The 17,439-nt window shown below is 40.5% G+C and overlaps 1 long non-coding RNA gene across 1 annotated transcript in view; it reads left to right on the top strand.

Moving 5' to 3' along the window:
- Positions 1–3,025: 3,025 nt before the first annotated feature.
- The window catches only part of LOC122800123, a 195,545-nt gene continuing 181,131 nt past the window's right edge, over positions 3,026–17,439 (top strand). Inside the window, exon 1 of the long non-coding RNA XR_006364535.1 lies at positions 3,026–3,198. This is a non-coding gene — a long non-coding RNA (uncharacterized LOC122800123). The remainder of the gene's footprint in view (positions 3,199–17,439) is intronic.

Here is a 17,439-nt window from a genome sequence, read left to right as displayed (position 1 = left end):
TAATTTTCCAGTGAACCCATTTTAGTCTATGTAATTCCACTAAGACAAAATAGGCAATACATCACATCAGTAAATAATCAGTCTGCTAGTTTAAACTCATTGACGATGGTGCTGGCAGGGTATATGTCCCCTTCCCCAATGTAGTTCAGTCCTGGAGTTGATAAACATAGGTGTGCTGGTGTGGGTGGCACAGTCCTCCACTTTGTAGGGTGTGGGGTGGTGCAGAACCACACATAGTGTGATTGACAACTACTTAACCTGTTAGCATAAACTGTACAGTATTACAGCAGACTAAGCGGGGGGGGGGGGATACACACAACAATAATCCCAATGAGGGTGGCTGTGTCCACAACATCCATACCCAACTATATATACCAACTCTAGGATCGCTGTACAGCTATACAGTGGGGAAGAGGGCATTTACACATCTACTACTAGTTTTAATGGAATGAATTTCCACAAGATGATTCCTTTGAAATGTTAGCATTTGCCAGTCAGTTCTCAGACAGATGAACTCCTGGGACATGCATTTTCTGCAAACTGAAGTAGATCACTTCACATACACACACACTTACTTGGCAACACTGAGAGTAGAACCCCTACATAGGTACTTATTGCTACTAATGTGTATGGCCTTAACTGCACACACCACACAGCTTTTAGGATGAGGTGTGTCTCGAGTTTCTTGTTAAGTGAAGAACATCATCAGGCCTTGTACAGTATGGTAATGGGGGATGTCCTGCATGTTAACGAACAATACATAATATGACATACTGTCATATACACATTGACAAACACATAACAGTCATAAACACATCTGGGAGACCTGGGTTTATCAATGCTAACTACCTTGTCAGTGAGTCCATTCTGTTAGAGGTAATTTGAACACAGCACATGTGCAATTGGGCTGGATAGTGTAATCAGTTACCTGTATGGTTGATGATGACAGTGGTCTTCATACAGTGGACATTGGGACATGTACTGGGGGTACAATGGTGTAAAGACAGTATACCCAGCACCCACACCCCACATTGGATATTTTACTCACTAAAACCCATGATAATACTCTGACATACCCACAATCACACATTGACCAGGACTGCAATACAACCCCTTGTCTATTACATCAGTGCTACTACAGGGATATGTATTTATTGCACATGCCACAGGGATAGTAGGGTGATGGATTGTCATGGCTCTCTTAATGTCACCAACATCACTATCCCATTATACTGTATGGCAAGATGTATTGTATTTGGAGAATGTGGACTCAGACTGCTGTATCCTACAAATATACACACTTGCACACATACACAAACTTAACAACAAAAGTAAATTAAGGCACCAAAGTTACACACTGGAAATCAGTCACTGTACTTTATTGCAGAAGACAAACAGTAAGTGCTTTCACAACTTAATGTTGCTTCATCAGACTACATCACTACAACTGATGCCTGGTTAAATACTAGGACAATTAGTATGACATCACAATTTAAAGAGATATTACTCCACTAACATAAGAACATCGATATCCATAAGAAAAATGCATAAAATATATAGAAAGGTGTGTATTTACACACAATAATATTTAAAAAAGGGGAAATGTCATCCCTGATGGTTATTAAAATATATATATATATATATATATATATATATATATATATATATATATATATATATATATATGTATATGTACATATACAAACACATTTTGTGCACATATAACCATAATAGTACAATAAAAAATATATAAAAAACTCATATTTAGTGTTTAAGGCACCTTGCCTTAAGGTAAGGAGCAAATGAGGTGCAGCCATTCAAACCAGGATATCTATCTGTTTGTAATTTAGTGATCCATTGTTGTTCTACTTCTTCAGTGTGGTTTTCTACATCACCACCTCTGTTTGTCCTTACCATTTGTTGTAAGATTAACAATTTAAAACAATGACTACTGTCTGTATTCAGGACATGATTAGCTGGAGCATTTGATTGCTTCTGGTTCCGTATGTCCCTTATATGTTCTAACATTCTTTCTTTAAAGCTCCTATTTGTTTTGCCTACATAATAGGCATGGCATGCTTGGCAAAAACAAAAATAAACAACATCGACACTTTTACAATCATAGTAATTCTTCGTATAAAGTTTAAAACATTTCACAGGATGAATGTACTCATTTTTAGTCTAGACATGCTGACAAGCAGCACAATTCCTGCACGGGAAGGTGCCCTGTCTGTTTGAGAGATTTTTTCTAAAAGACTGATGTTCTCTATTACAGTGCTGCTGCTTTAAAGACACATTATTTCTAAAACTGAAGTTTGGGGTGTCACCAACTGTGGAAACCAGACCTGGTATTTCATGTAATAAGTGCCAATTCTTTTTAATAATTTCCATACTTATTGATGTCACTTGCAAATCTAAACACTATTCTAAACTTATTTCTATCAATACTTGTATCATAAGGTATACTTGTATCAGCACTATAGGAGCTCATGTATGGTTTACATCTTGTAGATCTCAATTTCCATGCATCTGCTATCACTCTAGTGATTTCTGAGCTAGAATAGCCTCTTGTTTGAAATTCGTCTTGTAACTTATTTAAAGCAACTACTGCCTCTTCATCATTATTATGTAGGTGTAGGGTTCTATAGACTTGTCCTTTGAGGACATTTCTAGGTATGTGTCTCGGGTGCATGCTTGACCTGTGAAGACAGGCATTGGTTCTTGTGGGTTTGTGATAAATACTGGTTCTTATCTGCTTTAAATCAGTAAGGGTGACACTCACATCCAAGAAAAAAAAGAAAATGGGCCAGTTGCATGAAAGCATTAGTGCCTATGAGAAAAAGCTTCAAAATGTTAAATTAAATAAATTAAACAGAGATAAAACTGATTTTAGCAACAATAATGTCTTCTCATGGCTGAGAGACCCTATAAATAGAACCCCTTTGTATAATCCTGCTACAGTGAACAGAGGAACTAGTAGGACACTAAATACTGAGACACATGCTTCCACTTCCTGTTTTAAAGCTATTGAGATGAGGGAAAGCATGGCAATACAACAAACTGACCAAGAACATGTAAATTCTAGTGTTCCTCCTGTCCAAGTTGCATCTTTTGCTTCTATAGTGAATGGGAAAACATCTACATCGAATATGGATAAAAATTCAAAGACAGAAGAATGAAGGAATGCAAACACTATAGGTAAGACTCCAATAGACACTTCACAAGCAAATGCTACAGATACTAGTGTTGTTTTAGAGAATTTGAAAGTGGGAGAATTCACTTTGAAAGCAGCTCTTCCTTTCAGAGCTCGAGCCAAAAGCAATCCCAATATGGGAAAGACAGCAAGGGAATATCAAATGGACAGAACTGCACACTTTTCAAAGAAAAGGAGGATGTAAAAACTGATCTTATTGTTAACATTTCTTCCTTTACTCTAACTAATGAGCAAAACAGTTTGCTTAATAAGGGTTTGTCTTTTATACCTGCCAAGAAGGCAGATTTAACTGAAATGCTAACAGACTTGAAATTGCTTGGTAGGAATTTATCATTAAAATGCATGTTTCGTAATAATGAAAATGTCAATGTAAATATATACAAGAAACCTAGCACTGTTGTACCTCCCACCTCCAGGCATACAAAGATTTTAGATATCTGTGAAAATGCTTTTAATGAAGCTTATACTCCTGGTGCAAGGCTGCACCTTTCATAATTTAAATACAGAAGAATATAGGGCTCTACATGAATTGCAGGATTTACATTCTCTTATTATTAAACAAGCAGATAAAGGTGGTAAAATTGTATTAATGGACAAAGATTTATATGTTAACCAGATGAAGGTTTTGCTATTAGATACTTGTACCTATCAAATGCTGACAAAAACAGCTGTAATTGCTATCACTGATAAAGTGTCTTTTTTAGTGTTTGATTTACTGATTACAGGATTAATTAATGAATCCTTATTCAATTATTTTTCAGTACAAAAACCTCTAGTTCCTAGGATTTATGGACTCCCTAAAATCCATAAACATCCCACGGTTCCTCCTTTACCCATCGTATCAGGAGCAGGATGGTGCACTGAGCCTCTATCTATTTATGTAGAAGGCATTTTACATGAGTTCTTGGATAGTTGTTATACAGTTCTTAGAGACACAAAAATGTTTTTACAGCGGTTGCAAAATAGAATGGAAACCATTGATAATGATGAAGAATTTGTATTCCTTACCATGGACATTGAATCTCTTTTTACTAGTATTCCAAATGTTTGGGGTATTGATAGAATAAGAGAATTCCTCGATATGAATAAGAAGGTGACTACTAATAAGATTATGCTAGTCTGTGCACTATTGGAGATTATACTTGAAAATAACATTGCAACTTTTCAGGATCAATTTTTTCTACAGAAGATTGGCGTGGCTATGGCTGTGCAGTGACTGAAACCTGGTTCAAGGCTCCTGAGAGCACCCCAGCACTATCAGGTTTTACCTCATATCATGCTTTCCGGCCCCAAAACTTGGACAGAACCACAAAAGGAGGGGGAGTATCCATTTTCATCAAAGATACCCACACCTCCAGGTTAGTGGCAACGCACGAAGCATCGGAGACTATCCAGGTGCAACTAAACATAGGCAAAACTGCCTTACAGTTTGTAGCATGCTACAGACCACCCTCTCAAACTCAGGAACCCCACACAGCCTTCCTGAAGACACTGGAGAGTATGAATGTCTCTCCAAATACCATCATTTTGGGAGACTTCAACTACCCAAACATAGACTGGGAACATTACTCAAGCCCCAACACTCTAGCCCAAAGGTTCTTAGAATTCATAAACTCAAATGCAATGGAACAACTAGTCACCATTCCCACAAGAGGAGACAATATACTAGACCTGATCATCACAAACATGGGGACAAAATGCTCCACACCGAAGTACATCCCTCTTTGGTAAGATCAGACCATAAATTAATATCACTGGAAATCCACATCCCGCCCCCACCCCTGCACAAAAGACCACAGTGAAGAACTTCTCAAAAGCAAACTTCACACTTCTTAAGACTGAAGTGGTATCTTTCAAGGCCCCTGGGCCAGTGGAAACCACAACCCACACTGCTGAATCCCTTGCAAATGCCTTCTATGGGCACCTTCAAGAATGCATGGATCATGCAATCCCAAATAAAACCAAGACCCATTCCCCAAAGGCAGGCACCCGGTCTGGTGGACCCCAGCCATAAACAAACTTTACAACAGAAGGAGGAAGCTACTACATGACAGAGCAAAATCCCAAAAGGAAAGGCATCTCTGATCAGTACTAGCAAAAACTACGATCACTCATAAAATCATCCAAGGCCAACTTTGAGAGAAAAATCGCAAAATGACACAAAAGACAATCACAAGGCCTTCTTTAGCTATGTTAGAAACCTGGGTGGAAACTCCCAGATATGCTCAGAGTTAGTCCAAAATGACACAAAATACACTGAACCCACTGACATTGCCAACATTTTGGCAGACAGGTTCAGTGCAAATTTCTCCCTCCCCCAAAGGAGAAATAACTATCCCAGCAGAGTGTAGCCTCCCTAACATCTCAGATGCCCAGGTGAGAGCCTCTCTAAAGCTAAAAACACAGCATCAATGGGATCCGATGGTGTCCCGGGCTGTGTGCTACATGAACTCCAAGAGGAACTAAACCCACACATAAGGCTGCTGTTTAATCTTAGCCTTACCACAGGATACACCCAAAGAGTGGCGTACGGCAACAGTGGTCCCACTTCACAAAGGCGGTGCTTCTACGGACCCTGGAAATTACTGCCCCATAAGCCTGATGAGCCTGGTCTGCAAAGCTATGGAGAGGATCATTATGGAACTCATAAACAAAGACATTGGGGACCTACAGACATTGGATCCTACCCAATTTGGCTTTGTCAAAGGCAGATCCTGCCTTCTGAACTTGGTCGACTTTTTTGAAACAGTCACTAAAGCCATTGATGAGGGTAAGGCAGTTCACACAGCCTACCTTGACCTTGCAAAAGCCTTTGACACAATACCCCACTCGGGCATCATAGACAAACTCACCAGCTTAAATATAAACCCATATGTCACAAGATGGGTTGCAAACTGGCTCAAGGACAGAACCCACAGGGTCAGAGTTGCTGGAGCTATGTCAGACTCTAAGCCAGTCACAAGTGGTGTCCCACAGGGCTCAGTCCTGGGACCCCTCTTGTTTGGCATTTATTTTTCCGAGGTACAGGCAAACATAGGAGGATTGTGGCTGACAAAGTTCGCAGATGACTGCAAACTGGGCCATAATTGATACTCCAGCGACACAAACATCCTTCAGAGAGGCCTCATAGAAACGGATAATTGGTGCCAGAGCCATGGCCTTAAGCTAAACACCAAAAAATGTATAGTCATACCCTTTGGGAAAAACAAGGTACCGACAAATTACCACATAGGTGGTAATCCATTAAGTACGGAAGAGGTAATCAGGGACCTAGGGACCCAGGTTGACAGTAACCTCTCATTTGACACTCACATTGCCAAAGTGGTTAGGAAGACCTTCTATATTGCCCACCTTATCATGAAGGGTTTCACATCTAGATCAAGAGAGGTCATTGTGCCCTGTACTCTTCTCTTATCAGGCCAATGATTGAGTACAATGCCCCATTTGGGATGTATCTCACCCGACACCTGCAGCAGTTGGAAAGACCCCAAAAGTTCCTCACCAAGAGGATAAAGGGTCTTAAACATATGTCATATGCTGCCCGACTGAAAAACTCCAGCTCTATTCAGTCGCATACCGCCTACTCAGAGGTGATCTGTGCCTGACGTACAAGGCCATGTCCAATCCTGAATTAATGGACATGCTCCACCTCAGAAAATCCAAATCCATCAGAGCCACGAGAACAAGTGACTTAAACCTCAACACAGAAATAAATAGAACGTGCTGGAGGGACAGATTCATAACCCAGAGGCTCCCTACACTCTGGAACAGAATCCCAGTCCATGTTAGGCAGAGCCCCTCACTGACTCTATTCAAGAGAAATCTTGACGAGTGGATGGGAGATCATAGGTTTACCCCGGGGGTCATCTCTTTGTCACTACTAGATAGAGGCATAGTAAACTAAACCCTAAAAGGGCGTAGTATTTTCATCCTAAGGGGTGGTGTAAGCCACATACACTCTGGCTAGGCTTATAAATGCCCTAGGGCAGATAGCCTAGTACGAACCTATGAACCTATGAACCTATGGGCACTTCGTGTGCAAATAGCTATGCCAATCTATCACTAGTACGATGGGAAGAACAATATCTTTTGTCAGATGTTAACCCCTTTTTTGGCTACATTCTCTGGTATGTCCGTTTCGTGGATGATGTTTTTGTCTTGTGGAAAGGGCATGGTGAAAATATCAGTAATTTCATTGATTACCTGCATAGTACTACAGACTTTTTGAAGTTTACTTTTACTTTTTCTGATACATGTGTTGATTTCTTGGATGTGAGTTATTAAAAAGAATTGGCAATTATTACATGAAATACCAGGTCTGGTTTCCACAGTTGGTGACACCCCAAACTTCAGTTTTAGAAATAATGTGTCTTTAAAGCAGCAGCTCTGTAATAGAGAACATCAGTCTTTTAGAAAAAATCTCTCAAACAGACAGGGCACCTTCCCGTGCAGGAATTGTGCTGCTTGTCAGCATGTCTACACTAAAAATGAGTACATTCATCCTGTGAAATGTTTTAAACTTTATACGAAGAATTACTATGATTGTAAAAGTGTTGATGTTGTTTATTTTGTTTTGCCAAGCATGCCATGCCTATTATGTAGGCAAAACAAATAGGAGCTTTAAAGAAAGAATGTTAGAATATATAAGGGACATACGGAACCAGAAGCAATCAAATGCTCTAGCTAATCATGTCCTGAATACAGACAGTAGTCATTGTTTTAAATTTTTAATCTTACAACAAATAGTAAGGACAAACAGAGGTGGTGATGTAGAAAACCACACTGAAGAATTAGAACAACAATGGATCACTAAATTACAAGCAGATAGATATCCTGGTTTGAATGGCTGCACCTCATTAGTTCCTTACCTTAAGGCAAGGCACCTTAAACACTAAATATGAGTTTTTTATATATTTTTTATTGTACTATTATGGTTATATGTGCACAAAATGTGTGTGTGTGTGTATATATATATATATATATATATATATATATATATATATATATATATATATTAATAACCATCAGGGATGCCATTCCCCCTTTTTTAAATATTATTGTGTGTAAATACACACCTTTCTATATATTTTATGCATTTTTCTTATGGATATCGATATATGTTCTTATGTTAGTGGAGTAATATCTCTTTAAATTGTGATGTCATACTAATTGTCCTAGTATTTAACTAGGCATCAGTTGTAGTGATGTGGTCTGATGAAGCAACATTAAGTTGTGAAAGCGCTTACTGTTTGTCTTCTGCAATAAAGTACAGTGACTGATTTCCAGTGTGTAACTTTGGTGCCTTAATTTACTTTTGCTGTTATTGTGTGTTTTGGGCACCTCAGTGTACCTGCAGCCATTTGGTTTTTGCATCTTCACATACACAAACTTGCCAGGACTAAGAGGGTGACTCATCCCTATCTACCCATTTGTACAACAGTGTTGTGCTGGTACTGCAAGCTCCAGGTAGCCCATAGGATGAAGAGTGTAACAAGGTACATTTAATGTCCATTACAGCAGCAGCCATTTCTAACTATGGCAATGGGGGGGTTGTACTGAGTGAGAAGGCACTCAGGGTATTATCGACTACAAGTTTACAAACACACAGACACTGTTATTCTCAGTAATGCACACTGACACATTTGTCAGTACTGGAGTCCATAGGTGCAGGTGTTCCTAGGTGTGTACCAGGATATTGCCCATGGAAAGATGAGAAGAGTAGGGGATGTGGGTACAGTGGTGTCATGCCACCTGACATTTGTCAGCAAGCCATTTATCAACTAATGCCATGTGAGTGATCCTCAGGGTGACAGTTAAAGGCAACATCCAATCATCTGGTTGTCTCTTGAAGAGGACCATTGAGGTACTCCAATTGACATGTATGCAACATATATTACATAATATGGCCAGTGTCTGGGTTGGAGACCTGTACCCAAGCAAGCTCTGTTGACTGTAGTAGTCTAGTTGAGTTATCCATGGCATGTGGTGCAAACAGGGTGGAGTTTTCTAGCTGTGGCATTCATAGCACAGTTGGGTGGACATCTCAGTGTCAGTCAAGCATAGACTGCCTATAAGCAGCCAAGATGGATACTTGACATCTGCACATCTGTACAGAGGACAGACAAAAATCAGCTAGCCAACAGGTTATGCATTAGGGTGAATGTTTTGAAAGATAGACATTTGACACTGATAGGTATGCCATTACTGCATGACAGCAGCCCTCAATAACATGTCCTATAAACATAGTAGTCTACAGTTAATATCCACATATCAGATGAATATCCAGTAGCAAACACTTAATAGCATAGAGCTCACACAACAAGAACACGATAGTCAGTACTGGATACAGCTCACACACCAAGAACACGGTATTCAGTACTCAGAGTCCAGCTTTGCATGCAGGGGTGTATGGTTCCAGTACTACAATCTGCAATCTGCTCTTACTTGGGAAAGCACTGTTAACTGTAGTAATGTAATGATACAATACATGCAAGTGTGACTGCAATATAACCTGGGATACTACCCATGTATGAAACACATACAAATGAAAAGATTGTTGTATTAGCCAGATGTAATCAGGTGTCACAGACAGTATACTCACACCCCTTGCTACTGTAATGACAGCACATAGAAGCATGTTATGTACATGGAATTAAATACACTTATTAAAGATGTCATTACTCTGCTATTTCATCAGACTAGAATGTGATCACTGGTTACCAGGGCTGAGCCATACTTAGCAAATGTAAGCATTACTTAAATATAAATGCTAAGTAGATTTGTGTAATGGTAAGCGAAGCCTGCACAGTGTAAGCACCTATTCGTTTAACCGTACTTTAGCACCGCTTACCATCGAGCAAACCCATGCAAATCTGCTCAAAACTGCCTTAACCACTTTGTATCCAACAGTCCTTGTTCTGCCTAGCAGCAAAATGAACAGCCCTTCCAGGTCTTGCATCAAGGACCCTGTACACTATAGTCACAGCAGTTAGCCACTAAGCCATCACAGCTGTGAAGATGTTTGTTATTTTTTCCACTATATCTGTCAGTACACACACTGAATAGTAGTGAACAACTGCTTTAACTTCTACAATTGTGTAGTACTTGTTAGTGAAAATAGTGTTGAATCAGTATGTTGTTATATCTAAATATACACATATCAGATAAATATGGTGGGATACATCTGGGAAGGTATATACAACACTAATGTTTACACACAACAAGGATATGTATATATATGTATGTATATATATATATATATATATATATATATATATATATATACATATATATATATATATATATATATATATATATATATATATATATATGTATATTGATTTATATATATATATTCACACACACACACACACACACACACACACACACACACACACACACACACACACATATATATATATATATATATATATATATATATATATATATATATATATATATATATATATATATATATATATATATATATATGTATATATAAAATGTCTCTGGATCATGTTGTGTGGCAGATCTTCTGATGTAACATTCCTGACCTCATTTGTTGAGACCTGGCTTTGAAACTGCGGTCGTGCTTGCACCTACATTGACAGCATGATGCAGGTATTCAGTGGAATTAGTGGCATCTGTCCATACAGGTCATATGTACAAGGCATGGTATTCCCTTTGTGGGTTACATTTGCAGACTCTATAGTTGTTGCAGGTGTCCAGTGGGGAACATAGGAAAAGGACCACTGTAAGCATTTATTTGCCTACTGTAGGAATGGAACAGGGTGCCATGTCCTTTTACTTGCTGGATAACACACAGTCAGGAGATGTAACACAACACAGTACTTTCTGATGTCAGTGGCACTGTTGGGGTCAACAGGCATGTAGTCCACTGCAATTACACTGTGGTTACTTATCTGTGAGGCAATATGCCAGGAACTACCAATATAGTGGTTCTTGCCTAGCCAAGTGTGTTTGTCTATACAATATGGGTGGAGAGCATTCTCTGAGTAATGCAAGAGTTGCCTATTTTGTTCATCAATCCATAATATCACATGTAGGGCTGTGGATTGTCTACACCAACCTCTCTGGTGTTTGACATCTGTTGGCCTTGTAAGGTGGACATTGTGACCTATACTAGTTCCTCAACATAATAATTTAGCAAAACCCACCCCATAATGCATTCTGTTATTACACAATCACAGCAACTTTCACACAGGATACTGATGACAAACACAGACACACACACAAACACGCTTGCCAGAAATGAGATTCAAACCCCTACCTAACTATGTATTGCTACTGCATTGTACCGCATTTATCGCACACACCACAGAGCTTATATGATGGAGGTTGTCCCAAGGTACTTTTAAGGTGGGGAACATCACCAGCCCTTATAAATGCTGGCATTGGGTGATGTAGTGGGTGAGAGATCCCAAAAATAATTATACCCTACACACACATTTACATTTGCCAGGGGTGAGTTTCAAACCTCTATCTAACAATATTTACGGACTATTATGTTACGCATTTACCACATGCACCACTGACCTGACATGGTTTAGGGTTGGCAACAGGTACTTCTAAGGTGGATGATATCTGCAGGAGTGGTAAAGTCAGGATTTGAGATGTGTACTGGGTGTAAATGGGGCCAAATTATTTGAGGTACACACACAAACACTTGCCACAGAGAAGATTCAAACCCATAACTGTGTAGTTACTGCTACTACATTGTTCCACATTTATGGCACACGCCACAGAAAATGTAAGGCAAGTCCTTCTCTAAAGGGGTATTTCAAGGTGACTGACATCAGCAGGCTTGCTAAAGTAGGGCAATGGGAGGTGTAGTGACTGGGAATGGCCTCATAATCATTAATCTCTACACACACACACACACACACACACACACACACACACACACACACACACACACACACACAGAGTTTCACAGTTGGCATGTCTGGAATTAGAACTCCTACCTAACTAGTATGCTACACTACATAATTATGCAGTTATCACACATGCCACAGAGCTGACAAGGTTGGCCTTTATCCAAAGGCGTATTTCAAGGTGACTGATATCAGCAGTCTTGCTAAAGTAGGGCAATTGGAGGTGTAGTGATTGTGAATGGCATCAAAATGGGAGGTGTAGTGACTGTGAATGGCCTCAAAATCATTAATCTCTACACACACAAAGAGAGGCACACACACACACACACACACACACACACACACACACACACACACACACACACACACACACACACACACATACACACACAAACACACATACACAGAGTTTCATAGTTGCCATGTCTGGGATTAGAACTCCTACCTAACTTGTATGTTACAGTACAGCATTACACAATTATCGCACGCACAACAGAGCTTATAAGGTTGGCCAATATCCAAAGTGGTATATCAAGGTGAATGACAGCAGGCTTGCTAAAGTAGGGTAATGGGAGGTGTAGTGACTGTGAATGGCTTCAAAATCATTAATCTCTACACATACACATAGAGTTTTACAGTTATGTCTGGGATTAGAACTCCTACCTAACTAGGTATGTAGCATTACACATTTATCACATGTTCCACAAAGTTTATAGAGCTGGCCCTTTTCTAAAGGGGCATTTCAAGATGAAGGACATCAGCAGGCTTGCTAAAATAGGGCCATGGGAGGTGCAGTGACTGTGAATGGCCTCAAAATCATTAAGCTCTGCACACACACACACACACACACACACACACACACACATACACACACACACACATATGCACACACACACACACATGCACACACACGCACACACACACACACACACACACACACACACACACACACACACACACACACACACACACACACACACACACACAGTTGCCATGTCTGGGATTAGAACTCCTACCTAACTAGTATGTTACAGTATAGCATTACGCAGTTATCACACGCAATGTACAGATTCACTCAGGTTACCCAGAGGCAGGGCTCATATATCTGGTAAGTTCCCTTTCAAATTGTGGTTTACGAGCAGGTCTGTAACACACATCTGAGTTTCAGACTTCAAACACTCCATGGCGTCCATGCTTCTACACCCCCCACTATGTTATTCTATCCTCTTCCTAACATTATGCGAGCAATATCTGAAAAGTATCCCTATAATTGTCCCATCATCCCACTAGTATTTAGAGGATGATCAACAGTTCATGCAGTAGGACATGATAGGCATGTTACTGGGATTTGTCAACATGGCCTTGCATTTGTGTTCTGTGGACTGTGTTATGTTGTTAGTTGGGACCCAATGAGATAACATACATTGGCAGTATGGGTGAGACACAGGCCTTTGACAGAGGACTGTAGGGAATTTGGTAGTGATGCAGGCCATCTGTAGCAGGCCAATGCATTCTGTCACTCCTACAGTCTCAGGGTGCAAGCCACTGGAATCCTCTGGGGTGACAGGGTAAGTGTGCCAGGTGTTAATGGCAATAGTTTCTGTCCATATTAATCCATTATTCTGGATGCTGGCAGGGTGCTGCTTACAGCTAGGGATACACCTGCATGGGACACCTCTTCAGTATGCTGCATTCTGTTGGTATTCCTATACAGAAGTGGGGGTCATACTGTACTCATTCCCAACAGCAGGGATATGACCTGTGATAAACCTGTGTCTCATGGTCGGGTGAGCTGAGTGCATGTGTGATATGGAAGCTTCTTGCAGCTGATTCACAGATATACCTGGGTTATTCCCCTTATGCTGTCTTTTGCAGGGACATAGGCAGTCTCTCATTACTTTATAACTGTGTCTTTTGTGGTCTGTCAGTGATTGACCAGACTACATCATTATTCCATACTACACAGACAACTAATTTGCTGCTAACCTGTATGTACAGTTCCAAAGGTGTTAGGACACCCATGCCCTGGCCTAGCAATCAAGGATCCTCAATCCTCACCACTAACACCAGAGAGGGCAGCTCATATGAGAGGAAAGAATAACAGATACACACATTAAAGTGCAATTTCCCTTAAGAGCACACAGAGATCACAGTAAGTCCAGGGTTGGTCAATCCCTTGCTCCCCAGGTCCCCAATAAGACTCCCCACTGGCACAGATATAGGGTCCAGATCTCAGCCTAGCTGGCAAGCTAAAATCTCCAGTACTCTGTCTGTCCAACCAGTGCTTTGTGTCCCTGCCCAAGTAGCTGACACACACACACACTTTGAGATAAGTATTTATACAACTTCACAGACACTCCTGGGAAAGGCTGACACAGATTCTCCAGCTGTGCCCCTATACCCAGACTATATGGTAGTAATTCCTGCCACCACCAGCTAATAATTATCAGCTACCCAAACGCCCTTAAATGGGTGTCCAATTATTACTATGCAATATTATTATCCAATGGTAAGTGTGACTAAACAGTCTTAAGGCTTATTGGAAGCGCTTATTACAGGATCATGTATAAGCATGCAATGCACTCTAGAGCTTAATTATCTCTACTTAAACCAGCCACAGTTGAAAAGGGTTTAAATATGTAATAATAAATACTAAAAACACAAGACAATGCTACTACACCACAGTGCTAGTCAAGAGTTCAGAGATCACACAGAAACTTAAAATAATTCAGTAGTACAGTTCTGACATAACAGAAAAACACTTAGTCTAATCTTTATAGTCCTAGCTATTTCTACAAGAAAACACACTTCTAAGATAACTTACGTAAGACAACAGGCAGTGGTGAGTTAAATGTCCAAGATCAAAATGCCTACAGTGTCTCTCTGAGCAATAGTTTTAAAATCACTAATAAACATTTCTGCTGGGCCCTCCCAGATTACATCATGTTTTTTGACACTTAGGTTTCCCAGTATACACATTGCATCATTTTGACACTTTCCTGGTTCCCAGGCCACACAGAAACTGCATTTACATTCTTTTACACTTAAACCAATAAAGGGCATTCCACATGTAAATTCTGGTCATTAACTTTAGCCTTAAAACAATAGAAAGAATGTGCTAGTCCAGACATAATGACTCCAAGCTCTGGATATCAAAAGAACATACAAGACATGATTTTAATTTCAAAAAAACAGATGTGAAATGCTTGACTTAGTTTTCCTTACAGCAAATGGCAATGTTGCTACAATCTTGAAGTTCAACATTTTACAGTATTTTTCTTTCATTTAAGAAACAAGCCTGTATTTTACATTTAAGTTCATAGGTTCATAGGTAGATACTAGGCTATCTGCCCTAGGGCATTTATAAGCCTAGCCAGAGTGTATTTGGCTTCTACCTCCATATTAGATTAGCCTACTGTGCCTCTGTAAAGTAGGTCACAGAAGGTACCCTTTTAAGATTAGTTTACTGTGCTTCTGTCTAGCAGGGACACAGGAGAGATCCCAGGTGTGAATTTACGATTTCCCATCCACTCGTCCAAATTTCGCTTGAAGAGGGTCAGCGAGGGGCTATGTCTAACATGAATTGGGATTCTATTCCAGAGTGAGGGGAGCCTCTGGGAAATTAATCTGTCCCTCCAGCATGTCCTATTTATTTTTGTGCTGAGGTTTAGGTCCCTGGAGCGTGTAGCTCTAAGGGACTTGGATTTTTTGAGGTGGAGCATGTCCATTAATTCTGGGTTTGACATGGCTTTGTATGTCAGGCATAGATCGCCTCTGAGTAGGCGGTAAGCAACTAAGTAGAGCTGGAGTTTCTTTAGTTGAGCTGCATAGGACATCTGTTTGTAGCCCATGATCCTCTTGGTGAGGTACTTTTGGGGTCTCTCCAGTTGCTGCAGGTGTCGGATAAGGTACATCCCAAAAGGGGCATTGTATTCAATTATGGGCCTGATGAGTGACGAGTAGAGGGGCACAATGACCTCTCTTGATCTAGATGCGAACCCTTTCGTGATAAGGTGGGCTATATAGAAGGTCTTTCTAACCACTTTGGCAACGTGATTATCAAAGGAGAGATTACTATTTATGTTGGTCCCCAAATCTCTAATTACTTCTTCTGTACTTAATGGATTACCAGCTATGTGGTAATTTGTGGGCACCTTGTTTTTCCCAAAGGGGATAACTATGCACTTTTTAGCATTTAGCTTGAGGCCGTGGCTCTGTCACCAAGCATCCATCTCTGTGAGACCTTTTTGGAGGATGCTTGTGTCAGCTGGAGATTTGATTATGGCCCCCAGTTTGCAGTCATCTGCGAACTTTGTCAGCCATAATCCCCCCGTGTTAGCCTGAACCTCAGAGAAGTATATACTGAACAAGAGAGGTCCCAGAACTGAGCCCTGTGGAACACCACTTGTAACTGGTTTGGATTCGGACATGGCACCTGCGATTCTGACCATGTGGGTTCTATCTCTGAGCCAGTTTGCAACCCATCTTGTGATATAGGGATTGATATTTAAGCTGGTAAGCTTATTTATGATGCCCGAGTGGGGTATTATGTCGAAGGCTTTTGCGAGGTCCAGGTAGGCTGTGTGGACTACCTTGCCCTCATCTATGGCTTTGGTAACTGTTTCAAAGAAATCAACTAGGTTTAAGAGGCAAGATCTGCCCTTAACAAAGCTGAATTGGGTAGGGTCCAGTGTCTGGAGGCTCCCAATGTCTTTGTTTATGAGTTCCATGATAATACGCTCCATAGCTTTACAGACCAGACTAGTCAGGCTTATGGGGTGATAGTTTCCGGGGTCCATTGTGGCACCACCTTTGTGGAGTGGGACCACTGTAGCTGTACGCCATTCTTTGGGTACATATCCTGTAGTAAGGCTAAGTTTGAACAGTGACTTAATGTGAGGGTTCAGTTCTTCTTGGAGCTCATGTAAGACACAGCCTGGGACACCATCCGGTCTCATAGATGCTGTGTTTTTTGCTTTGGAGAGGGCAGCTTTCACCTGTGCATCTGTGATGTCAGGGAGGTTGCATTCAGTTGGGATAGGCGTTTGCTCCTTTGGGGGGAAGGGGGGGAGAAGTTTGCGCTGAATCTGTCTGCCAGGATGTTGGCCATGTCTGTAGGTTCGGTATATTTTGTACCATTATGCAACAATTCAGAGCATATCTGGGAGTTTCCGCCCATGTTCCTGACATAACTAAAGAAGGCCTTGTGATTATCTTTAGTGTCTAGGGAAATTTTTCTTTCGAAACTGGCCTTTGATGATTTTATGAGGGATCGAAGTTTCTTGCTAATACCGATCAGAGATGCCTTCCCTTTTTGGGATTTTGCTCTGT

Source organism: Protopterus annectens, chromosome 4.part0 (assembly GCF_019279795.1).
Source record: "Protopterus annectens isolate FY-2018-M chromosome 4.part0, PAN1.0, whole genome shotgun sequence".
NCBI classification, from domain to species: domain Eukaryota; kingdom Metazoa; phylum Chordata; order Ceratodontiformes; family Protopteridae; genus Protopterus; species Protopterus annectens.
The sequence above is the reverse complement of the archived record's forward strand: the minus strand, read 5'-3'. Positions and strand labels throughout refer to the sequence as shown.